Here is a 13,566-nt window from a genome sequence, read left to right on the forward strand (position 1 = left end):
GGGCGGCCGCCCTGGTTAATACGGCGGGGGTGTTGTTACCCAGTGGACGTTGAAGTTCCCGTTGACGTTCCACGTTAAAAATTTGAAAATTACCCAAATATGACTCAATCTCCCTATAAAACTCGGAAGTAAAATCGTCCGCTACTAGCGTACGATAAACCATCGGCGACACACATTGCTTTCGTGATCATAGCCTTGCGCTATAAGGCACGAATATACTACAATGCAGTGTGTACTGTGGTACTGTAACCCTGTTACTCTATTAAGAATCTTGTTACGTATTGTCATTTCATGAACCCCAAGTAACGTTCGTCAAGCCAGCAGTTGCTCGGTTCGCCCAGTCGGTGGCAATGTTGCACCGGTCACCCGACATTAAAGTCTTGCAAGTTTCACTTCAGTTGATATTGCACTCGCCGTCTTGACCACTCTCTCTCTGTGAGCGGTGGCGTAGCGGTTAGCGCGCTGCGCTACAAACCCGGCGGCCCGAGTTCGATTCCTGCTCACACCAGGTTGACGATTATCTGAACCGATCCTGGGCCACCTCTAGGTCGACTCAGCCCCAAATAAGTATCTGGTGCGGTGTGTAAACATCGCCACTGGGGAGACAAATGCTGCCGGGCGTGGTGTTGTTGACCACTCATCCCCTCGTGTGTCGTGCCCGCCTTCATAGGTGCTCGGCTAATAGCACTTGCCCCAACAGTCTGGTCAGGCTATACGGGGGATATTTATCTTTGTCTCTCTGCATCTCCACGCCGATGCACGCGGCCCGTGTCACCGCTGTCCAGGTAGATCACTTCCGATTTGCACGGTTGGCTACGTACGGTGCGAAAGAAGTTCAACATACAGTACATACAAAAGCGAGTGGCTCACAATTGGAAGGTTGCAAGTTCAAATCCTGGTTGGGGATTGACTCTGCCCATCATCTTATGTGGCGAAGCCAACGATGGTTGTCTTATGGATCGACTCGCATCCGCTATACAAATGAGGAATTCCCAGCGCTGAACACCAATGCCCTCAATGCTCATTCGAGCGGCAAAAGCACTCCGACTTAGTGGCTGTCACGAGAGCTGTGCGCACCAGTGCCGATGTTGGCCGAGGCAGCTTCGGGAATCGAGGAATGCTCCAGACGCTCTCGTGTTGTGTTCAGCACGTCCCTCCAGCCGGCCCACTTGGCCCGGCTCGGACTCGCGCGTCACGCTTTTTCTGTTGTGTGGTCAGTGGTGGCGATGCCCCGTTGGGGATCCCCAAGCAGATTGGTCACCAAATCACGCGGTTTTATGGAATTCGCCGGTAGAATTCGAGATGTTCGCCGGGCTGCGCCTGAAGCCGCCCACTGCCTCACTCACCAACCTGGACACGAATTCAGAAACATTGCTGATCAACAAACAAACCGTGAACACCGTTACCAAGGTGTGGTCTTCCAGATTGTGCCACTTGTACAGGAATACCTTTTCTCTGGTTTTTGCTTTGGAGATCTTCAGACGTTAAAGGTCATCAGCAGTTGAAGTGAGCTGCCCGCAATGCTGCATGGTGACGAAAGCTTGAGAAGAAATGTTCAGCCCCACAGGCTTCTGGGAGTGCGCAACTTCAGCAGTATTGATCCAAAACAAGCAACCAGTGAACCGGTGTCAACATTCAGTGGCTCACCAGCAGAGTGAGTCTCGCTTGAATCAATGATGGTGAGCAAGCAGATGTTAGAGGCAAAGACCCTCTCTTTAGGATTTGGGTCCTGGTTCGTTGACAATGGAAATATGAGAGGCTGCGGAAACGGAACAAAGTACTGCACAAAACAGGGTCTTTTCTGTGTGCTATGAAGAAGGGCTATTGCCTGAAACATCACCAATGATATACCTTTCCTTTTCTAAGGCTGTGGTATTGACGAACGCGTAGAGTGAATGCTCTTGTTTTATGCGCCTGCAGTGGGGTAGAACGAGAGGCTTGCTGCCCGAGGTGAGCGAGGAGGCATGGAATGTCCTTATTCTTCTTCCACGCGTTTATCCTATTCACGTGGGGGTGTTCCGCTGTCCTTGCCAACCTTCCCCACGCTGCCCTGTCCTGCGTCATCTCTCTTTCTGCTCCTCGGGCCACCATACTCCGATCGTACCACACCCCCCCCCCCCCCCCACACTTCTGCCTTCCTCTTGATCTCTTTCCTTCTGCTCGCATCACTTGCCACCTTCTGACCCACAAGCAGGGACGCTTCCCGAGGCCAAACCCGACGGTCGCTGCAGTCGGCGCCAAGGGGAGACAGCGGTAGCCAGCACTGCACACTCTGACCGCACTGCTGAGAAAGCCATCGCCGGACACACGCACGCACAGACACACACAGAGAGAAAGAGAGACGCAGCCGTGAGAAGTGTACACTTTGAAGGGCAGATGTGGGGGAGATGCGTCGCTTCAAAGCTGCCAAGCAGACAGCGAAAAGCAGCCGACGTCTCAATTGGTGAAATCCCAGCGACGCTCGGTCGGGGTCTCCGCGCAGCGTGGCTCGATCGCGCGGGACACGAAACCCCCGTTTTGGAGATCCGCACCCTCCGACGGAGGAGAGGAGGGGCAGGCGTGGAGGTGCCTCTGCAGGCTCGGGCGACCCGTGCGCCAGGCTGTTGTCCCGAGAGCGCGGGACAGCAAAGCGATGCCACGTGTGGCCGGACGCCGCGTGATGATTTCTGGCCCCGCAGCATCATTAGGAATGCACCAGGTCGCGCGCGTGCGTGCGCGCGTGCGCGTGGTCCAATGAGCGCGCAGAGGTTCGGTTATTTTTATCCCAATAACCATCAAAAGGTGCAATTCGGGCACGGGACGCGCCACTGGCCGGGTGCCCCCCCCCCCCCCATTGCACTCAACCAGGGCTGCCCTCGAGCCTGAGAACGAGCATTCAAAAAAAAAATAACTGCTCGTTAACGAGGTCTCTTTTCAGGTTGATTGATTAGTCGACGTCAGAGAGTCATTAGGCCCTTTTTCTCCTTTCTTCAACGCGAAATGTAAAAAAACAACCCCAACAACTGTCAGACCGAGGGGCGCAAAAATGTGCTGCATGCGGGAACGACGGGTGGGGAAGTCGGAATGCAGACGCATTCTTTTCAGGTGCGGCAGGAGGTGAGGGGGGGGTGGCCCCATTCAACAAAACAAACCCGGGGTAATGTTGCCATATTGTCGACATCGTGTGATTTTTTTTCGCTATTTTTAATGCGACTATTTTTGAAACGCGATCGTCGTTGTGGCGTAAGTTGGAGAGGCGTTCTGGCGGAGAGCGCGTGTGCGAGTGAGGCACGACTGGACGCGCGCTCTCGTGATTAGGCTCCTTCTGGCCTCGTCGCTGTTGCTGGAACTTTGAACGACCGTTTAAAAAGAAAAAAACATCCAACGCGTTTCTGTTGCTTTCGTTTTAGTTGCTAACCCATCGGCAGCAGCATCATCATCATCATTCGTAAATCAACTCGGCACCTTTGCTGTTTCCAGCTTTGTGGCTGCATCGACAGTTACCGTCCTTATTGTAACTTCCAGACAGATCATTTGAGCAATGGTCTGGAAGAGGGATGGTCAAAGTTTTACTGGCCAGCTACCCATAACTGTATGGCACATTCAAAAAACGCACCCAATCTCATCGGATCTCTAGAGATGAGCCGGTTTGGTGAATACGTGGAGGGGTGACCACTACCTGGGCTTGCCAGGTGTTGTAGGTGTGGGGCTGCGAGGCCGTGGCTAGGAGTTGGGCGGTGCTGAGAGCCACCCCATCCTCCTTCTACGCAGCAGCGCCGGGCTAAGTTTTCTCCGGGTTCTCCGTGTTCCTCCCATAGGAAGCCAACCCCTCTTATTCACGGGGCTGTCCACAAACATCCCAACGTAGCAACACCCTTTTTTTAAAGAGTATTGAGACTCGGGGAGACTTTCATGCGTAAATTTCGGGGGGGGGGGGGTGAGATAATAAATGTAAGCAGCCTTGACAAAAACATGTTTTGTGTGTAACGCAAACATCGATGCATTTGATTCACGCGTGAAGAGCTGCTTTTGGATATGCAGCTCACACTTTGTTGTGTTCTTTTTAGTTTTGTGTTCTTTCAGTTTTGGCGACCACAGCAGCCAACGGAGCCGTTAGGAGACGGAGCGAAGTGTCAGTTTTTTCGCTGGTCCGATGTATTCACCCCATCGTCATTGTCCTCGCGATCCTCTCACTTCTCCTCTTCAGTGTCCTTCCCCCGCACCTCCGATTAGCACGGGTGGCAACGTACGGTGCGAACGAAGTTCAACGTACACACGTACAATTGCGTCAGCTGCTGGTGCACAACGTTGCTATCGGACATGAAACCATGCACGTGACTAAAATAGTGGATCCTGTCGGTGATTCAATTCTCGTTGGTTATCAAAATGAGACCCGCAGCGCCGGCATTTCAGCCTTTCGAGATGGATTTTCTTTTCGGCCAGGAAACAGCAGCCTGGCGCCTGGAGAAGGCGATGCAGATGTGAGGGGGGCGGGGGGTGGTGGCGCAAAACGACCTTACCTCTTGCGCGAGACATCCCGGGAATGCCTTGCAGAGCCCAGCGTTCGCGGGCGCCACGCGGTTCTTATTAAGCGCCGACACAAACCCACGCGGCCCCAGATACGAACGTCACGCCGCGTTCCAAGGCCGCCCGCACGCCCGTTTGTGTTGCTGCGCGGCTCTCCGAATAAACAGGCGCAACGGTGGAACGGGGGCGGGGGGGTGGTGGGATGGACGTCCACGGTGCTGGCTGAAACTCGATACGCGAAATGTTTTTTGTTTTAAATTTCCACGGAGAAAATGTTTCACATTCTAGAAGCGGAGAGGGAGAGCTGCGGGTGAAGTTAGCCGTGTGATGGGTTTTTAAACATATATATTTATATAGAACGTAACGGAAGGTATTTCTTTAACAAGCGCAATGAATGAACGCGCTGCGTTGCAGAGTGCGCAGCTCTGATCCACGTGCTGGCGATGTCAACCGTGACCCGTGCCCAGGAAAGAAAACGAACATTCCTCAGCGGCAAATGCGTTTAACTGGCCCAAAGGAAAGTTGTGAGTGCCAACTCGTTGTATTTTCTGGTAAATGGCATTTAGATGCCTCGCGGAGTACAGAGCCACCCCCCCCCCACTTCTCCTTGATTCGCCCCTTATCTGATATCCCCTCTCCATTGCACAATATTTTCCCGCTATAATTCTCACGCTTTTTCTTCTCACCTTTCCGTCTTCTCATATCCTCCCTCCTTCTTTCTCTCACTCTTTCTTGTCTCTTTCCAATCTCTCTCACTCTTGCTTCCGAGATCACCACTGGGGTGCACTGTGGCTATGCTCGCGCGCGCCGGTCACTCCGAGGATTTTGTAGCCCGGCCCTTGCGTTGTTGTCGAAAATGCGAACAGAATATAAAATACCGTTGCGATTAATCGTGGAGCGTACGTGTGTGTATGAATGAGCCGGGTAGGGAATCAACTTTCGTTAGGAAATAGGAAAAAAAACTATTGGCCACCTCCATTGCGAGTCTCTTGTAAATAACAGGCGCACGGAGCATGCGCTGTTACACAGCGCACTCTCCCATGGCGACAGAGCTCCGTTGATGCAAGTTGTGCTGAACCCGCGCCAAGTAATGGCACTGTTATAATTTGTAAACCAAACTTCGTTACAATTCTGTAAAGTCTCCTCGCATCGCACGCACGTGAGCGGCTTGTCGGGTCAAACGTGTGTGGGTTTTTATTATTATTTTATTTCCAGTTTGTCTTCGAGACTTTGCAGGGCCAAGCAAAGCGCGCGGCACATTCCAAGTCGCGGAATGGAGGCGACAAAAAGCTGACTGGTGGCGCAGGGGCTGAATACCTCACTACGATATTCTCGGGGGTCGCCGGTTGACCTGTGAGTGTGCACGTGACTTGTTGCAACAGCCATAGTGAGAGGCCATTCGGGGGTTCGGAAATCACATCGTCGAGGGCTGTCTATCCGGACAGAGCCCCGGCTAGAAACCAAACCCTGCGGCCACGTCCGCGGAGAAGCGTCGAGAGACGCACGCTTGGGATTACATCGCGAGAGAGAAAGGGGAGCACGTGGATTTAAGGGCATGCGCAGATTTAAGACGCGATTTTGACTGCGAAGAAAAGCAAGTGGGCTTTGGAAGGACGCGTCGCTCGAAGGGATACTTGCCCTCCAAAGTGGGGAACGCATCGGAGAGGTTCGGCCACAAAGAGAGACGGAGCGATGACTTCGACTCGTGCACGTGCTGGCTGGAGAGCTGCATCACAGGACTGTGAGGACTGGCGGTTAACTTGGACAGGCCTTCATCCAGCAGTAGATTTATTATGGCTGATGGTGCTGATGATCGCCCTGAGAAGGGAGGACGAGGCATGGTCTTCGTTTCTGACGAGCTGAATGCGAGATGGTTGCCCTGTCAGCTCGCTCCTCTGTGTGTGTGTGGGGGGGGGGGGGGGTACGCCTTTGCAGGATTAATCAAACACGATCCCCATGTATCGCCACTTGCCGTTGTACTTTTACAGCCCAGGATAATGTGCGCGAGCACAGCAGACATAACGTAATAGCCAGCCTCTGATGTAATTCTCAGCCTGTTCCAGCCTGCGTGTGTGTGTGTGTGTTTTTTTAACCGTGGGTGGGAAAACGGGACACACCATATTTGGACATAACTCTTTGCTCCATGACGCTGTGAATTCCATTCCTTCCCAGTGATCGAGCGAGCGCGTGCGCGCGTGGGTGCTCCACGCGTCTGCATGCACTTCCTCTTACACACAGCTCAGATTCCTTCATTATCAACATCATCATCACCATTAGCCATGGTCAATCCACCGCTGGATGGAGTCCTCCCCAAGTTGCCGTCATCTCTCACGATGCTGCGATGTAATCATTCCAACCGAGCACCTGCACGAGGGCTGATCTCGTCACTCCATCTCCGTGGTGGCCGTCCTCTTGGACGTCTCCTGTCCGTTGGCTGCCATTCCATCACCAGTCTCGACCACCGGCCATCGTCCCGTCTCATCATGAGCACGTGGCTTGCCCAAGCCCATTTACTTTACCTAATGAAATTATTTGGTGATGCTGCTGCTGCGTTGGCAGTGGTGCACGAGCACAATTAATAAATAAACTCAAAACGTCCGCCAATAACACTGTGGCCTTTAAAGAAAAAAAATAGGCCATCTTTTGGGAAAATGCCCAATAGCCCGCGTGCTATAAGGAGGGACCATTGTCATAAATGTCCCCGATTATGTTTTAATATAGGGCCACCGTGTTATCTTGTTGCTCCCTGACCCACGTGCAATTCCAGGCGCGCAACTCCACGTGCTTTTCTGCGCACTTTTCAGCTTTGTTCCATCTTCCTTGTCAATGTCCACGTTCGTGATGAGCGTCTCCCACACACTGACGCGCGGCACCGATTCCGTCAGGCGGGTGCACTGCGCACGGTGCGAAAGACGTACAACATAATCCATACGTCAAGCGGTTTTTAGGCGTTTTGGTTTTTTCCCCTCTAAGACTCGCTCGACCCCGCCGTTGCTGCGATGCCGATCCATGCGTCACGCAACGCCGCGATTCGCCCGTTATCGTTGTTAGGGGTTGCACCTGGCTGTGAGTTTTTTTGTGCCGTGGCAACACGTCCATCGGTGACTGACCCCGGTGCGTCCACAGTTGATCTAACCTCTCCTTGGCCACGCTGGAGGGACTGAGGCCCGTTACAGATGCCGCTGGAGGTCCCTGGGCTGGCTCGGGCGAGAGCGCTGCCTTGCCTCGCACACAAAGGTGAAGGTTCGTCGCCGTAGCCTCAACGGACTGTTGGGGCGAGTGCTCTTATCGGGGGTGGTGTGACCAGCACCGCGCCTGGCCGCCTTTGTCTCCCCAAGTGCTGACATTTATACACCGTGGCAGGTAATCATTTAAGACTGAGTCGTCTTAGGGGATGCCCACGACCGGTTCAGATGTCACTCGCCACAGATATTAGCCATGGCCGCGAATTGAACTCGGATGATCTTGTTCATTGGACAGTGCATGATAACACAGTTTCGCTGTGTCACCTGTTGAGGTAGTTGGATACTTTCACGTCTCATCTTCCTCTTTAATCATGCCGACATCGAGTCCAGGGAATAAATTGTAGTTTTGCATTCAGTTTTCAGTTATCACCCCTTTTGTTTTTCTTATTTGTATTTATTGAAACATTTCACCTGGATAATCGTTGCAAGTGTCCAGCGCGTGAAGTGGAAAATGCATAGCATCTGGCGAAATCATGCGTTCACGTAAGACAGAGAATACAGCATTGTATCTCTCCACTCAGGAATCTGCACCGGCGAGAATGACAATTCAGCTCAACAAAATACGTTCCCCAGGGGCAATTACTCAATAGCCGCAGTCTCACACTCGTGATGAGATTTCTCTTTAAAAAAACAAAATCAAGGGTTAAAGACTGAGCCCAGTTTTTTGGACAAGTTCTAATGTGAACTTCGCTTTTAATGAGCGTCGCAGCTGGCAAGACGGGCCCGGCTTTTGAGGTTCGAGAGAAGAGATGGGACCATTAAGGCCGAGAGCCTGGGCCAGAATCCCATACCCTGGCCAGCAGTTTCAACTCACGGGGGTTTCAAAGGGACACACCTGTTGTTGTTAGCCTTCTATTAAAAAAAAAGAACATCAAAAGGTTTATAAATCACGAAATCATTGCCATATGGTTGCAGTCTTTGGGCACTGTGAAACTGGGAAATTCTTGTCTGGAATCTCTTAAAGGTTGGGTCTTAGACAGGCACAACTAAAGCTCTATAACAAGGGCCCGTTTGATTTAATACTCGAGAAAAAATGCGCGGTATGTCTAAATCCAGCGGCTAAAGATTATTAAAAAAACAAATAAATTGCTTTGCTTATAGAAACCAAAAATATTTAAAATTAGCATCCATTTGAATAAAAAAAAACCTGAAAACTAAATTATTTTAATATCAAAATTAGTTTTGACCGCATAAATAAAAAATAAAAACAGAGAGTAAAATGAAACAGACCGCCACGGGCATATTTATTGCACGCTATTACTTACCGCGTTACCGTTTCACAACTAACACATGTGGCGTGCCGCTTAGACGCGCACAGACGCGCACACTGGAAAGCAGCACGGCCAATCTGCAACCCCTGCAGACAACGGGCACGCACATACAGCATTTATCTCACTCTCACGCTTTTATGTCGCACACAACACGAACTGCAAATGAGCTCTCCGTAGTAATTGCGGGGCGGCGTGACGAGCCCCTTGCAGTCTGCCGCTCACCCCCGTGGCCAGCGGCAGGAGGAGTGACGAGAGAAAAAAACTCCCAGTTGCTGCGTTCATGGTACATTTCACACAAAAAATTACGGGCGATATTTTTAGCTCATTTGCCAGCGTTAAAGACTCTGGCGGTCATCGAAATCACCGCTGCGCACCCCCCCCCCCCCATCCGTCCACCACCCGCCGTTCCCATTAATACGGCAAAGTTCATTCACGGTTCACTTGCCTGGTGCAAAACAGAATGTTTACGTAGATTTTTTATTTTAACGAGTTGTTCTCATCTAAAATAAACGATTACAAAAAAGGAAAGTGGCCTCCATTGCTTGTATCTTGTACTTTCCCAAATGTGCTGAGATCTTTGGAAGAAACACAAATTAAAGTAAAGGCATATCGCTAACAACTCGTGTACTGGTGGAACGATGCGCAGCCCATACACACCCAAGGGAGCCTCACGGAGCCTCACAACTCTTCTCCAGAAGCGTTGCTCGACATGAATTCGTCAAAGAGTGATTCACTTCATACGGGAGGTTGACGGAGTACTCGGACAAAAACCCACGGTGCATAAGACGTGGGTCAGCATGCAACATTTAGAGTCAAATGGGTCACAAGTGCATTTGCTATATTCTTGGTTCTTTCGGTAAAGTCACGTAGATAGAAAACTAAAACATAAAATAAAAATAACATTGGAATAAAATAAATAAATAAAGATTTCTTTTTTAATAATAAAAACAAAAAACCCACAATAACACCGCTTGTGTTAGTTAGGATCGAAACGTCGTGGGTTTTTTGCTTTATTATCTTCAATTTATTTTAAACATTTTAATTTAATTTTACTATTTAAATGTTTTTTTATTGTGTTTTTTTCATTTAAATGTTTTTTGTATTTTTTTTGCTTTCTATCTATGTGACTCTACCGAACGAACCAAGCATATGAATTCCTGCAGTCACGAAAGTTTTAGTCTAAATTTAAGTGCATTTGCTGTATTGCCTTTAACTGGCCGACTACATCCCATATTTGAGAGTCGCAATTCGGCACAATTTACCAAACGCCTTTTAAAAAAAAAAAACGTTTTATAAACGATATTCATGAGACAATACATTCAGATCTCTTGCAGCGCAGCGTGACCCTCTGTGGTCAGAGAGCGGCCCAACAGAAGCTGATATCATCGAGATACCCTCTGAGATCTCTTGAAGTGACCTCTGTTCCAAATCGTAGAGGGCAGCGCCTTCCTCACCCGCTCTGCCACTGCGAGTGGCGGCGATCTGCCACTATTCTACAATTATCTCGAACAAAAATGTTGCGGATTAACCCGCAAAAGCCCTTGTATAAGTGAGACCATCTCCTTGCCCTCACCTCCTGCTGCCCTCTGTCGGGCCTTACATTTCCTAAGACGCGGAAAACGGGCGGCTTTGAAACGTCACCGCTAATCTGAGCATTTAAAGTCAGCGCTCTCTTCGGAGAGGGGAGAGGCTCAACGTCGGCTCGACGGCAGCTCAGCATCTGCCGGAATTTGCACACATTTCGTGCATCGCGATCGTACCTTCGTTGGCCCCAGACCTTGCGGTCTCCAGTAAAATGTTACATGTGTCCGACACAGCTCTCCCTCTCCACGGGTCAGCATTCCTGACGAGGGTTTTGAAAAACCACAAACATTAAGTCAAACTGCAAAATTCCAAAAAGGCTAAAAACTCGGCCACTCTGACAACTCCGGTAAATGGGCCATCAGTTTTCCATCCCCGTCGCGTGCGTGACATTTTGTCAAGCGCTTTTCTCATTTTGGAGACTGATTTTTTTGGAAGGTTTCACGAGTGTAAAACCTTCCCCCCCCGTCACACCAACATCACCACCCCCAACGAGCGACGCAATTCAGAGGCATGATTCAAAAATCGCATTCGTTTTACATTTAGTTTGAATACTAAGAATAGGCTTCACCCTTTCTGGCAACAAAACAGCTGTTAAGATGTTCAAACACCAAACGGAAACCTTTTGCAAGGAATCACGCTTTAACCACCTGTAGTGAGCATCCAAACAGACATGCTCTGGTGATACGTGGTGTAGGCCACTCAGTTTCTACGCGTGCATCATGAGCTGAGGGAACTGGTTACTAACCACAATTGGAACCTCCTTTGCCAGTAGCAAAATATGATAATTGTTTTTTTACCTTTTTATTTGGCAACAAAACTGACACCTTTTTTTTACGAGGAGTCATGTTTGCATTGACCACAATACCTGCGGTCGGAATGCAAACAAAAGACACAACTCTGATAATGTATGCACTGTCCTTGAAATTGATTAGTCCACACCCGAGACAGCTTTACTTAGAGTCTAGTCTCACATGGTGTTGGACCAGATGACGCCATGTGAGACTAGGCTTTAAGAAAAGCTGTCTCGGGTGTGGACCAATCAACTTCAAGGACAGTGCATACATTATCATAGTTGTGTTTTTGTTTGCATTCCGACCGCAGGTATTGTGGTCAATGCAAACATGACTCCTTGTGAAAAGGTGTCAGTTTTGTTGCCAGATCAAAGTGTAAAATAACAATTATCATGGTTACTAATCAGTGACGGCATCGCGACATCTCGAACGGTGATGCTGCAGGCAAGCCGTGACTATTGCGTAGGCAGCCAATGACATTAACACACTGACACATTGATTCACTTATTGGACTGATTTTCGTTTAATTAAATTGCACAATACATGTTTATTCTATCGTATTACCGTTTTAAGACAGACCTTGCTTGAAACGACAATTGGACTGTCACTCATACTTTTAATTTATGTGATATTAACAATTATTTATTATTTTAAAGCTTTCGTGGCTGCAGGGATTCATATTCTTGGTTCTTTCGGTAAAGTCACGTAGAAGGAAAATAATAAAATAATTGTGCTGTTTTTTTTTATAATTTCCCTTCTACGTGACTTTACTGAAAGAACCAATAATAAAATTATTAATTATTTACAGCCTTTGTCAAGCCACTGCCGGATGAAAACCTGACCGTGCCTTATTGGTCGTGGTGCGGGGGGGGGGGTTAACCATACTTCACCACTCTGGTCAGCATATTTGAGTAAAGGTGAGAGAGACAATTATTGGTTCAGACATCACTCGCCACCAATAAAGTCGTAGTCCACGTGGATTCCACCCTCACACCACATCACGTGTCGCGGTCCATGTGTGTCGCGCTCGCTCACCGTGTGTCATGGGGATGTGCCCGCGGTGTGCGAGCGCTAATTGCATCCCCCACGGTCTCTTCTTAGTGCCGATGATGCTGCTGCTGCTGCGTTATCAATCACGCCTCTCCAAACACGGCCCCGGCCGAGAAGTGGACGCAGCCGACACCGCGTGTGTGTGTGCGTGTGTGTCCGTGCGCGTGTGTGCGTGTGTGTGTGCGTGTGTGTCCGTGCGCGTGTGTGCGTGTGTGTGTGCGTGTGTGCGTGTGTGTGTGCGTGTGTGTGTGCGTGCGTGTGTTTATAGGATCTCTGCCAGTCGTGCCCTGCCCCAGTGCTTTGCTTTGAAGATGCCACGGGACGCGACAGTCGTTCTGCAGACCGCCCTCGTGAGGAATGCTCCAAAATGTCTGAGGTTTTATTTTTGGAGAGAGAGAGAGAAAATAAAAAAGTCATCCCATTTATTTATTTTAATTTTGTTGAGAAATAAAGCAGCTGCAGTACAGATGTGCATGGCGAATGTTTAACAATGTTTTGCCATTCCAAACCCATCGATCTAACTCAGTAACCCGGACGATATATTTTTTGTTCAATATTATACATGATGCAATTTACTGAGTAGGACAACTCCCGCCTCGTAAGAAAGTGCCCTGAAATGCGAGGAAGGATGCCGCTCCCCACTGTGTACAAGTAGGCACTGGCATCGCTGTGGCGCACATTCATACTGGTAGGAACCGCCAGGTTACACCAGCCCACAGGGGATTATTGTGTCCGTCGTGCAGGGAGGGGCTGGGTGGGGAGGGAGGGGCTGGGTGGGGAGGGTGGGGCTGGGTGGGGAGGGTGGGGCTGGGTGGGGAGGGGAGGGTGGGGAGGGGCTGGGTGGGGGGTGGAAGGGGTGGGGCTGGTCACCCCGTGGTGCCCTTATAAAACTCAACGTTTAACCTACTCATGCCGGCTTGTGCCCGCCCTCACAGTCGGGCATATTTGCGGAATACACCACGCCGCCGTTGACCCTGGCCATTGACCGAGCAACCCAACGTTCCTACCAGCTCCCTCCGCACGAATGTGTCCACCCGCCGCTCTCTCCAGCTAGCCAGCCAGGAAGACAGCTAGCAAAACTTAACATACACATTTCGATTTAAAGCTTTCGTGACTGCA

This window comes from Lethenteron reissneri, chromosome 41 (assembly GCF_015708825.2).
Source record: "Lethenteron reissneri isolate LAM-NWPU_2019-01 chromosome 41, ASM1570882v1, whole genome shotgun sequence".
NCBI classification, from domain to species: domain Eukaryota; kingdom Metazoa; phylum Chordata; class Hyperoartia; order Petromyzontiformes; family Petromyzontidae; genus Lethenteron; species Lethenteron reissneri.